Source organism: Marmota monax, unplaced genomic scaffold (assembly GCF_021218885.2).
Source record: "Marmota monax isolate L192 unplaced genomic scaffold, Marmota_monax_Labrador192_F-V1.1 WCK01_AAM20220418_F8-fsc00046, whole genome shotgun sequence".
NCBI lineage: Eukaryota > Metazoa > Chordata > Mammalia > Rodentia > Sciuridae > Marmota > Marmota monax.
The window spans coordinates 3,597,377-3,611,863 of record NW_026692486.1 but is presented as its reverse complement, the minus strand read 5'-3'; positions in this window follow the sequence as shown (position 1 = coordinate 3,611,863).

Here is a 14,487-nt window from a genome sequence, read left to right as displayed (position 1 = left end):
GACATTACCTTGTGAAAATGTCATTCAGGGCCAGTCATTACTAACCAGAGGGGGCAAAACTGCTGTCCAAACAAAGTTTCCTTTGCCAGACACATGGAGAAGTTTGTTCTTTCATATAGTTAAATCTTTATTCTCAATAGGATAATCATTAGACAGAAATGTCTCCACTTCTAGAATGCCTCCCCTGCACAGCTGATATAGTCTACATATCTGTCACAGTTGATGCCTTAAACACAATTAAGTGAGAGGATAAAACTTTATCTTAAAATATGTACATTTTCCTGACAATCTCTCTTCCTTTAAACAAGGTTAGTGATCCAGCAGATCAATGTATTTGTCATCATTGACAACCCTTTTCTCCCTGACCCACCAATACCTCAATATGAAAATTATGTCATCAATTAGATGATCATCTTAGACAAGTAACTTGACCACTATGAGTTTTCCATGTCTCACCTATGCCCTAAAGATCAACAGGGAAAATAGAGAAAAAGAGGATAAATGGATAGGCTAGAATGGTCTTTAAACTCCTCTATTAATCAGGGCTCTTCAAAGAAACAGAATCAACAGGATGGCGGGAGGGTGGGGGTCAACTGGGAGACTTAGTATAAAGAATTGCCTCACATATCTATGGAGGATGGCAAGTCCAGGAGACTGGAGTCCTAGAAGAGCCAATAGTGCAATGCTAGTCCAATGGCCAGCAAGTAGAGACCAAGACAATGTTCCACTTTCTATCTGAGGAAAATATCTTCTGGAGAATTCCTTCTTGCTGGTGGAAGCCAAAATAAACCTTTCCTCTTTTTAAGTTGATTATTTTAGGTATTTTTTTTATACTAATGGAAATCTAACTAACATTTCTAGAATCAGTTGGACTTTGGGAACTTAGTTTGAACTAATTTACATGGTAGAAAGAATGACTGACTATTAGTTATGTATAATAATAACATTATTGTTTTAAGCAATACAAAATCCTTCTAAAATAGAAGGACTTAAAATCCTTCAGTAATTTCCAATGAGTCATCAAGTAAAAAAATTCAGTTTCTGTATTCAAACAACCAAGATCTCTTCGGTTTTATCCTGTCTTATATTTTTTCCCTTCACTTGACCTGTACTTTAACTCATTTTCCAAATACACCCCACACTTTCTCACCTTAGAACCCATGCTCCAACTATTTTTTCTTCCCAAAATGTCCTTACCTCAATTAGATTCATATCAATCCTGTCCATATTTTAAAAACCCATTCAACCATTATGTCCTCCATCAGACCATCCATCCATAGATGTCCCTTGTTTCAAGCTGAAATTTTCTTTCTCTAAAGTCTAAAACAAATAATTTTTTCTTCCTAATTATTACTCTATCATGCATTATGATGTATGTGTTCTTATCTCATTATCCCTATTTATTATTAATTACTTGAGGGTGTGAATATCAATCAAATGTCTTCATGAATGCATACATGCATCTTTGTAAGTAGATATGCAATGGAATTTTTGAAAATCAAACAAATTCAGTAGAATGTTAAACCCAAGTATTTCTACAGCAATGATAATTTCTACATAATGCAATACAGAAGTGAAATGGTACATAAAATTAATAAGAGATCCATCGTGCCAGTAGGTGGTCTTTGAACTTGAACTACATCTGTTTTTCCCTGCATCTTTATCTGTTGGCCCTGGGTGGAAAATTTTAGAACTGCCAACCTTCATAATAACATAAACAATTCTTTTAAAAATTAAAAGTAGAACTACCGTGTGATCTGACAATCCCACTACGAGGTATATATCTAAATAAAATAAAATAATCACATCAAAGAGATACCTGCGCTCTCATGTTATGGTGGCATTATTCACAATAACCAAGATATAGGATCAACCAAGGAGTCTATTAGTGGGTGAGTGGATAATGAAAAATTGTACATATATACAACAAAATATTATTCAGTCATAAAGAAGAATAAAATTCATCATTTGCAGTCACATGGATAGAATGGGAACCTAATTTGTTAAGTGTAATAAGTCAGACACAGAAAGATAACATGTGGAAACAATAGGCAATCTCATAAAAGAACAAATGAGAACAGTGTCAATAGATACTGAGAAAAGTAGGGGAGATAAATAAGTTAGACAAGGGACATCAAAACATAGAAAGGAAGAATTGGTTCTGGTTTTCTATAGCACAGTAGGGTAAATATTGATTACAAGAATCTATGATACATTTTAAAATAACTAGAAGAGTACAAAAGTTTTCAACACAGTTGGGCATGACAGTGCATGCCTGTAGCCTCAGTGACTAAGGAGGCTGAAGCAGGAGGATGGCAAGTTCAAGGTCAGCCTCATAAATTTGGTCCCTAAGCAACTTATTGAGACCCCATCTCAATATAAAAAGCTAAAAGGGTAGAGGATATAGCTCAATGCTGAAGTATCTTGGGTTCCATCCCTAATACAAAAAAAAAAAATTACAACACACACAAACAAATGCTTGATGTTTGAGAAGATGAAAATGTCTATTATCCTCACTGGATCATTGTGATTTGTATACCCATATCAAATTATGGCCTGTACTCCATATAAATGTATAAATACTATGTCTCAACAAAATAAATACATAAATATTGAAAAATAATAAATCTTACCTCTGTGTGAGTGCATGTACGTGTTTGGGTGGGGAGTATATTTCTCCAGAGAACCTTAAGAAGAAACCCCCAACCCTATTACTTAGCCTGATAAATTAAATTCATCCTTCTATACCATGAAGGTGGTCAGGGAACCAGCTAAATGGAATAGCATTTCACACAGAACACCAGTCACACAACGAATAAGAAACCATATGAGAAGCCCACTTATATACAGTGGGTAAATGTAGTGGGAGTAGAAGAAGACTCAGCTTACCAGAGAAGCAGGTGCCTAGAACTCATCCTGGATCCCCATCCACAAATCCTGCTGCAATTCCCTTGCCAGTGGTCCAAGGCACTGATACACCTCCATCTAGTATCAGAACAGACCAGGAATATGAAAAAACTTGAAGAGTAGCCAGGGAAGCAAGAATGGTCACTCTCAGCTAATTCATACATCGATCCATTAATTTATTCAGCAAGTAAGTATTTATTTGTTTAGATTGAACAAAATTTTGGATGCCTGTTTCTAGAGTTTGTCATATATTATATAGCCCAGATTTAAGTGAGCAACAGATCTTTGATAGTACTAGCATAGTAAACATAGTCCAAATATAACATAGGAGGAAGAAAGCAAAATTGCACTTACAATCACACCACATCTGCAGGTGATTTTAGAATTTAACCATATCCAGGGTGAGGAATGGAAAACACATTGGGTAAACCTTGCTGCTGTTAAGGGTATTTGGAATATGAAATGGACCACTGGGCCAGGACCATATTGGCAGTCGCTGTGTGGTTGTGACTTCCGCTTTCCAGGGTATCTGCTCGAGGTAACCATGCTAAGTTTTTGCGCTATAGGCCTGCAGTTGACCCAGCCAGTTAAAATTTAGTCACTATTTTTATACCCCTGCCTCACACATAGAATCTGCCACAGTTTAAATACATCAGATTAAGACATAACACCAAGTAATCTACATGCTAAAAAAGGAAAATATTAAGAAATTATATCATGAAAATATGAGAATAAGAGTTTAAAATAATCAAAATTATAAAATAATGGGGCTGGGGCTATAGCTCAGTGGCAGAGTGCTTGCCTCACATGTGTGAGGCACTGGGTTCCATCCTCAGCACCACATAAAAATAAATAAATAAATAGACATATTATGCCTACTACAACTAAAAAACAATATTATAAAACAGAAGGAGACGGTGATGTCAGATGAACTTTACATAGTTTCCAACAGGTTTCTTATATACTTACACTCAAATGCGAAGGGAAAGTCATATCCGTCTGCTCTCTGAAATATAACCAGCAGGGAGAAATAAGCTGTGGTGTAGTACCTGGCACAGCAGGGCGAGTACAGAAAAAACAATTTACTGTATATCTCCAGAAGGACAGAAAACATTAAATGTCCCCAACACAAAGAATTGATAACTATTTGCATGATAAATATTTCATTAGTACACACTGTATACATGTATTAAAATACCACAGTGTACCCCATAAAAATGTATAATTATTAGGTGTTAATTAAAAATAAAAAATTTCAAAACCAAAAAAAAAGGCTATTTACAAAAAAGCTAGGAAAATCTTCCATTCACATGCATAATCAATCTGTTGATGAATTTCATTCTTCCAAATAATTTGGTGTTTTAAAACCAATATAGGAGATGCCTCTGTGTATAGTTATTGCTCCGCTCACTGTGTTCATAATTTTTTTCAATTGAAAGCTATTTTGCTGAATCGACCAGATATTTGCTATTGTCTAGGAAATAACTTCTAGTAACTCTTCAAAATCATTTCTTCTTCTCAGTAGTAAACTTTATAATGGCCCACTGTGGCCTACATGATCAGCTTGCACTTGCCTCGCTACTCTCTTTTATTTCCTCCTTTTCATCTGGTGGTGGGGGTGACGCTTTCTGAAGCACACACATCAGAACTGTTTATGCTGTTGCTCTCTCCATCTAGAATAGTTTCCCACAGATACCCACTTAGCTAACTCTTTAACCAACTTCATGTCTATGCTCAAATCTCACTTTCTCAATGAGGTCTATTCTGACCCGCCTAGATAAAATGTAAATTGTTGCCTCCATCCCTTTCAATATGACTAGACCAGGCACTCTCCACACCTCTTACCCTGCACTTGTTTCTCTTAATATTCCATAGCACCTATACCATCTAACACACTATGTGATTGATTGGTTGGTTATAATTATTATTTACCTCTGTTGCCTCAACTAGAATGAAGGCTCTATGAATGTTTTAGTTTGTCATGCTGTCATAACAAATTACCACAAACTTGGTGGTTTTAAAAAAATGATCAATGTGATCTCTTACCACTGGAGGTCAAAAGTTCAAAATTGGTTTTACTGGACAAAAGTCAAGGTGCTGGCAAGAAGGTTCTGAATGGAGAATTATATAGATCTGGGTTTGAAAACTAGTGCCACTATTTAACCTAGTTTTCTCATCTATCAACAGAAATAAAACTTACCCTATAATGTTGTTGTAAAGAACATATTATGTGATGCATATGAAGCAATTGAACATAGCAATACATACCTTGTACAGAGTAAGTGATGCAAAGTCATGCATCATGGGAGTTAGGGGATGTCAGTGCCCTGGACTGGGACAGTTGTGGTGATAGGTGTGGTGATGTGTGCCTTTCCAATTGTGATGAGAACATCTGATTCTACTCTACTGCAGCATAAACTACACATTCAAAACTATCATACAGCTCTGTCACTAGCAACAGTTTTCATGAAAAGAATTCATTAAAATTAATGAATAAAGTCAGCTACAATTAATTAAATCGGTTCTGTTGTAGTGACTCATTTGGTCTCCTCACTGAGCAAAGCCATTGTCTTATTCACCCCATTAACAGTGGTGTAGTGCAGCCTTGATTACCAGGAACACAGTAAGATGGCCTGTTTTGCTGCATTGCCTTGATCTCTCACCCTGGAATTAAAATGGCAATTAGATCTCATTAAATGAGAGCAGACTCTTTGTTTCTCTCACTCCAAATACTTAGTAATGGTTCTTGTGAAGTGTTTTTTGTACACTTTGAAAGCCCTTGACATTCTCTATTTTCATAAGTAAACTTTACTTTGTCATCAGCACACTTAGACCTTCAGAAGTAATCAACACTCCTGAGAACTTACTCTGAGTACAGGCACTGATTCCAGGACTTTACATCTCCCCACTCACTGATCCATTTTACTCCCAGGACGCACTATGCGGAAAGTACTCTTAGTATCCCAATATTGCAGATGAGGAAACTGAGGTGCCAAAGCATAAGAAATTCAACCAAGGTCTCCAAATTACCAAGTGGTGGGTTGAGAGCAAATTCAGGCAGTAAGGATCCAGAGCCAACATTCTTAACCAAATCCTGCTGACTAATTCCCCAGCAAAGATACCAGAGGAAACTGAAACTTATTATTATTGGAATTTCACTAACAAAAGTGAAATGGACAAAAGGGAAAGGAAATATGTAAATATGAATCTTTCCTCATGAAGATTTTGTACATTCCACTTCACCAGAAAAGTTGACTCTTTCCTTTGTGTTCATCCCAAATCTTTACTTATTTGTACTTGCATCAAATATTTATATAACACCCATCAGCTAGATATTGTGCTAAGACATGAAAAGTGATCTTCCTGTCTCATACTGAGAAATCCGTGAATTAGGATCTCACTTGGCATTTACCTATGCCTTCACCTCACACAACAGCAGCTGAACTCACAGGTCTGAATAAACCAGGGTGGGATCAAAGTTGAAATAATATACCAGGAATATCAAAAATAAAAGAATCTAGCATATTGTTGCATGTGATTATCTATTACATGATATACGACACTCTATGTATTGACACTCTATGCATACATTTTCTCATATTATAATTTTGTGTATTGTGCATATATAAAAACCTATAATATATATTTATAAACTTATATATTTTGCATACTTTATAACATTTCTCATATTAACAATGTCATTAAATATTTTTATAACCTTTCCTCATTTATTTTTAAATCAGCATGTCTCCATGCAAAATGGGTGATTATCTAGTGTTTCAATCTTTTGTAAATTAAATATATATATATAAATACACACACACACACATACATACATACACCCAGACAAGTCCTATGGGAATACTGATTCATGATTTATGGAGGTAACTGCAACAACTGAATTACTTATGATGTGAACTAGAATAGACAAACGAGCAGCCTGAACCTTAAATTCCTATCTCCCTCCCACTCAAATACCTCCACTGTTCAAGCAGAGCCATCATCTGGCAAATTACATGATCTTTCTGAGTTGATTTCCTTAGCTGCAATTTGGGGGAGGATAAAGTGCTACCTCTAGTGCTGCTGTTTTCCAGCATGTGTCAGAATGGGAAATCACTTCCACTTCCATTGGTAAATAGCTCCCTACTGAAAGACCACCTCCCTTCTTCGCACAGGCATGAATACATGTAGGCACATGTAAGTGTGCATGCACACACACAGTCTTCTCTAGGTTCTATTCACCCGCTTGGCTGCAGTTAAAATGCTAAAACCTTGAAACAAAAAGCTCTGGCGAGAATCCCTTTCAATGGACCACAGCCCATACCCTTCGGGTTTTGAAATGTCTTGAATTTTACTTCTGCCTAACTCATGGGATTGTTGTGAGGAATAAATTAATTTTATACTTTTTATAGTAGATGTTTAATAGGTGTGTGTTGTTACTTTGATCAAAATAATAGTTAATATACAGCAATAATCACATACAGCATTTAAACTCATTTCTCCTAACACTTCCTTAATTATCACATTGCACCAGTTCTTAAAGCTATTTGAAGGACAAAACAAGTGCTTCTCAGAACAGTGGAAGTTAAGCAGTAAAAAGGATCCCTGTGAGAAAAGTTCAACTGTAAATACATGTGCTTATTAATGCTAGTAAAACAAAACAAACAGTGTTTATAAGAATTGCAACTTTGAAGGAGTTAAGAGTTTATCTAATAATAATTGATGTTGTTAGATATGGATATAGTTATAGTATTACTTCCAGCATAAAATATGAGCTTTTTAAATATATATAATATATATATATATTTTTTTTAAATATATATAATAATCCAGAGAAGTCTTGTAATATTAGATTGAACACTCATTTGAACAAAATATGCAATTCTTTAGGTCAATGATTAAAAACATTTCATTTTTATACTTTCACGAAAAACTAGATTTTTCAACTGAAACCATTTTGTTTCTCTTAGTGGCTCCCAAAGACTTACAGAAACTTCCTGTGTGTGCAAGCATGTGTGCACAGTGAAGGCAGAATTCATTCACCAGCTCTGAAGCAGAGACAACAAACAGTGGCTCAAATGAATCTATTTTCTCTTAAAACTGAATACCAATTGATTTTTAACTACTATTACCTGAATGTGTTAATGTATTATAACTTCACCCTGCCATCATTTTTCTTCTGTAAGCATTGAAGACAGATTTTTTGATACATAACACTAAAAATTAATTCTTAATATTTTTTGAAGTTTCAGGTAATGTATGAAAGCTGAAACTTAGACTTTAAATATCTTTCAAAAAGAGATAATATGAAAAATTAATGCTAGCCATCTACTGGCATTACTCTAAAACCAAGGAAAAAAGAAAAAGTGACTCAGATGAGGGTCAGGAAGCAAAGCCCAAAGACTGGGAGTAATACCTTAGGTTGTTTCTAGTCGCTGCAGGTGGTTGGCTGGGCACAGCAGAAGTCTAGCACTGAATGGTCCTATTCTCACCACGCATAGCACCTATGGGAAGAAGTAAGTGTTAAACTACTTCCAACAGACTGGGAGGAAGATTTGAGATAAATGCTTGACCTGTACTATCATTTTACTCATTTAAAAAAGAAATTTAAAAATTTCCATTTGAAATATAGTCATTGTTTATCAGAGGAAAATCTGAAAATGTGTATCATTCCAACTACATATGTTTTTGCTGTTAAAACACTGGGAGTTTAAAACAAAAGCAACAGCAGGCCAGAGCAAGATGATAGTTGAGACATGCCATCAATCTACTCTTCACAGAAACATCAATTTGAACAGCTATTCACACACCAAACCACTTTCATAAGAGCTGAGGAAACCATTTGAGAGACCACAGCACCTGGATTTAGCATAATAATAAGAAAGATATAATGAGAAGACAAAAAGGAAGATCATCCTTCCCCCAACTCTAAGCAATGGCAAAAGGGAAAGAGATAACTCTTTCTTGGGAGAGGGAAACGGAATTAATCTAGGCCTTATACTTGAAACCCAGTACCAGGAACACCAGGGTGAAAACCAGTACTAGGCAGAACCTCATAGTCCCTGTCCCCAGGTCAGTGCCCACAGACTGAGCCTCTGGACCCACATTGGCCAGAGGCCCAATCAACCCCCAGCTTCAGGAAGCACAACATAGAACAGGACTCCATCTGCTAGGGGTTATGACGGGAAAGAAAACAAAAGACTTTGCCTTAGAAATCAACTTAAGTGCCCTTCAATAGATGAATGGTTAAAGAAAATAGGTAAGGAAATATAGACAATGGAGTATTACTCAGCCATAAAGAAGAATCACTTTATGATATTTAAGGTAAATGGATGGATCTGAAAACTGTCGTGTGAAATAAGCCAATCCCCCCAAAAACAAGGGATATGTGGAAGCTAACCCTCAATTATGGTGAGAGAGGTAGAAGTTCAATGAATAAACAAAGGGAAATGAAGGGAAGGGAGGGGGAATGGGAAAAGAATGATCTAACATAACTTTCCTATGCACATATATGAATATACCACAGTGAATGTCACCATTGTATACCCCCACAAGAAATTAATTTTAAAAATAACTATGGGTAAATGGCAGAAGATCAATACAGGGAAGGGAGTAGGGGTATGGGAGGAAAGGGGAAGGAAACATAGCGGGCAATGAATTAGAACCAGATACATTCCATGTCTTTATAATTATGACAAAATGCATTCTACTGTCATATACAAATTAAAAGAATCAATAAAAAAGAAAAAGAACTCAATGTTGGACCACCTTCATGAAGCTTGCTACCAGGAAGAATTCAGGGGTTTCTTATCCCTGGCCACTGCTCCCAGACAAAGTCTCTGGACTTGCCATAGCAACATGCAGAGACCTGTACCTTAGTGAGAAGGTCTCATTGTCACCTGCATCATCACCAGCTGTGAAATGGGTTGGTGCACATGCCTAAGATTGTGTAGGTTCCTGAGACTGAGATGTTGCAACCCAGCTTGATATCAACCTTGGCAGCAAGGAACTACCCAAACCCATCCTTCTCTCCCAATTACAGGAAGAACAATACAGACAGAATAATTGTCTACTTGGGGGAAGAGAAGGGAAGTAGTTGTCAAGACTTGGCATAGAAGCTGGGACTAGTTCTTCCACAGTGAGGCCCTGAGTCAGGCAGAATCCTACAGCACTTGACTATAGACTCACGACTGTGAATGAGGCATCTGGACCTGCCCTGCCCCTGCCAAGGATTTATGGGTGTGGACACAGAAATTGTCACTGCATATGACATGATCTTATACACAGAAAACACCAAAGACTCCACCAAAAACCTAGTAAACCTAATAAATGAATTCAGCAAAATAGCAGGATACAAAATCAACATACAAAAATCAGTAGCATTGCTATACCAAAAGACTAAATTATGTGAAAGAGAGAAATTCCATTAATAATATCTACAAAAAAATACCAAGGAATAAAATATAATGAAAGAGGTAAAATAGCTCTACAATAAAAACTATCAAACATTGATGGTTAAAATTGAAGAGGACACCAAAAAATAAAAAGGCAAACCATGTTCATGAATTGGAATAATTAAGATTGTTACAACGTCCATCTGCAGGGCTAGGGTTGTGGCTCAGTGGTAGAACATTTGCCTCACATGTGTGAGGCACTAGGTTTGATTCTTAGCGTGAGATTGTACTGAGAATATTATTATATTTTCATTTATAAATAAATGAATAAAATAAAGGTCCATCAACAAATAAAAAATATTTTTTAAAATGTCATCTGCAGATTCATGCAATCTCTACAAAAATATCAATGACATTTCTCCCAGAACTAGAAAAAACAATCCTAAAATTTGGAGAAAACACACACAAAAAGTCCAAATATTCAAAGCAACCTCTGAGCTAAAAGCACAAAGTTGGGCATACTACACTATCCAACTTTGGAATATACTAAAAAACTTCAATACTCAAAACAACATGGTATTGGCATCAAAACAGACACATAGACCAATGGAGCAGAATAGAGACTCCAGAAATAAACCCAACTATCACCAATTGATTCTGAAGAAAGGGGCCTAAAGCATTGTTTTTAGTAAACCGCACTGGGAAAACTGGATATTCAAATACAGAAGTTTTAAACTTGACCCCTATTGCTCACCATGTACAAATGTCAACTCAAAATAGATCAAAGACCTAAAATTATAAATCAGAGCAAAAACGTAATGGAAACACTTCAAAACACTGGTGTAGGCTATGATTTTTTTGGATGAGACCCCCCCCAAACACAGATAACTAAAGCAAAAATTAAAAATGGAAGTGTATTCCTCAGTTTTCTGTCATTACAACAAAATATCTGAGATAATCTACTTAAGAAGAATAAAGTCTTATTAAGGCTCATAGGACAATCTTGTCCTATATCTTTGGGCCATGCTCCATCATGGCAGGAGCATCTGAGGGAGGAGCTACTCACTTCCTAATAACCAGGAAGCAAAAGGAGAGTGAGGAGGGTGCAAAGTTCCACAATCCCCTTGAGAATAGACCACAGGGATCTTCCATGAGGCCCCACCTTTTAAACATTCTGCCACCCCATAATAGTGCCATCTCAAGGTTGGAATCTTTAAAACAAGTACCTTAGAGGACAGTCAACCTGCAAAAATATAGTAGGGATTGTATTGAAGTAAGAAGCTTCTGCACAGCAAAGGAAGCAATCAGCATAGATAATCTGCAGAATGGGGAAAAATGCACAAACTATTCATCTAACAATTTATGAGAAATTCAAAATCTCAAAAGCAGAAAAACAGACAATCCCAATTTATAAAGGGCAAATGATCTGAATAGACATTTTTCAAAAGAAGACTCAAAGAAGGTCAGGGCCAGCCAGAGTAAAGGGCTTCATACCTCTGGCCTTGAGCAATACTATAATTTTGTATTTGTGTTATGTTATCAGAAAGATTGGAAAGCAAATCATGGACTTGGATCTCAAAACAAGGTTTGCAAGTCCCAGTTTTTATTTTCTTTCCACTATACTATACATTTTGAAATTCTATTTTCCTGCCAGGCTGGTAGCAGTTTTCAATATAACGTCTCTAATACTTACATTCTATTTCTTGAATCGTATAATGATTATTTTGTGACAATTTATCAAGTTATATATATACTTAAGATTTGTGTGTTCTTTGGTAGATATATTTTGATTTTGAGCATTTATTAAAACAGTTTTCTGGCTACCATGTGAAAAATGTTTGGAGTAGAAAAAACTGAAATCAGAGAGAAAAGTTAGATGATAACATTTGCTTGATTATGAATTATTTTTTAGTTCTGAAGATGGAACAAAGAGAAAATTCATTACTCTAGTTGCATAAGACTTTGAATAGATTGTGCAGGTTTGCAAGAGTGTAGTAAATCAAGAGCCAGTTTCCTACCTTCTCCTTATTGCCAGTGAGTAGGGGAGGAGAGGGGCCAAAGAAGGGTATGGAATAATCCATACAGTTGGCACAGAAGGCTGGATGCCACTCTATGAGCCTAGTGTTTTCCATAAAGACCAGCCATGTAGTCAGGGGAAGAATAACAATTTATCCAGAGAGTCTTAGCAGATTTGTATAAACAGCCTGGTGAAGATGGGTATCTTGTTGACTCCAACTGTCCTGGAGACAATAACAAAGAAACCTTGAGAAACCTTGGTTTTATGTGTCTAGTTGAGTGTTGTGCTTAGTCCTTTAGAGAGAAAACAGACATCTAGGATGTGATTTGCATAACTATAAGCAATCCACAAATCCTTTTAAAATATTTTATTGAATTCCAATAGCATCCTTATATAGCAAACATAGCATTTGCATCTTAATCCAAATAGGTTACATTGTTAAATCTCTTCCTATAGGCTTTATTTAATGAGTAAAGAGAGAAGGTTTCATTAAAATTTGGCATTTGGAGGAGATGCAGGCCCAAAAATACATTCACTGATATTAGAGGCTCTGCAGAAATCCAGATGAAAGATGATAGACTAATGTAAAGGTAGTGGTGATAAAAAGAATGGATGGATACAAAATATATTTCTGGAGGTGGTAATAATAGAACTGTGTGAGGAGTGAAGGCAAAGAATAATTACCATGTTTCAAGATTTCATAATTGGGCAGATTGTGGTGCTACCCATTGAGTTATGGAAGACGTTGCAGAACCAATTACAAGAATATCAAGAGTTCTGTTTTAGACGTTGTAATCTTGAGGTGTCTTTGAGGGGACACCCAAAATACCAGCCAGGTATGTAGTGGACATCTAAATATGGAGGAGAAGTGAGGGGCCTCATGCGGAGATGTGCACTTAGATTGCTGGCATATCAACAGTATTCAAAGCCTTTGGAGGGAGTGAGATAACATTGGGAGAGAAGAAGATAAGAGAAGTAGGCCACTAAGATGTTGAACACAGTAAAGGAAAAAAAAATCTATGCAAATACAAAATGGAGATTGTTAATGAAAGCAAGAGCAGCTTCAGTGGGTAATGGGATTAGAAGCCAGATTAAAGTTGATTTAAGACTGAGTGGATGTGAGGCAAGAAAAAGGACAAGTATAAAAATGGCTTCAAAGAGTGTTGTTTTACATATGTCAACCCATTTTTTTTCTCTCAGAATCTTATGAAATAAGTACCCTTATTTTTCCCATTTCACAGATGAAGCAAATCAGGCCTAGAGAAGGTAATTGGTCCAAGGCCAAACAGCTACTAAATTACAGAGTTGGGATTTGAACCCAAATCACTTTAACTCTTAAACCCATGTTTTTAACTACCATTTGATAATGCAAGCTACATAGCACATGATAAAGTATGGATTTGGGAACTCACTGACTCATAAATGAAACAATCGATTCAAGAAATGCTTGTCTAAAACAGAAACAATTTTAATTGCCTGAAAAACTTAATTTGGCATTCAAAAGCAGGTATTTAAAATTGAGTACAAAATTCTAATTAGTCCATCAAAAACGCACTTATCACTTCTTAAGTACTTAACACAGTGATAATACAGTATCAAATGCAAGATCTGTCTCTGTTCCCAACTAACTGAGCCTACTTGTCTACTACACTGATCAAAATTATAAAAACAAGCCACTGATGTTTAGTGCAATATAAAGAGTATGTACTGCTATGTGGGAAGGTGGAAAAAGATATTTGCAAGTCTATTAATAAACCATTTTGAGTATTCAAATCTACTTTTTTGTCCAAGTGGTTTTAAACTGTGGAAGGTTAATATTACACTGTTTATCCTTTGTTTTCTGTGCTTATTTGACTACTTAAAAACAATCTATTTTATCTGTCATGTACACATACCACATGAGATGTGTATATAAAATATTATGTTCTACAACATTGGTAGGAGCACAGTGATTCACATGTCTTGCCATTTCTATTTGGATTTCAGGGGGTGTCCAAGTAAGTGTTTTGTTTTCATTCCTATGTTCTTGAGAAGAATTTCCTTCAGTGTTAGACTATTTCAGAAATCACTACACTGTAATATGTCCTTTCTTCCACATCAATCACAATCACAAAGTTTCTTTATTAAATAAATCTGTGACTTTTTTACATTCTTCTTTACATTGCTTTA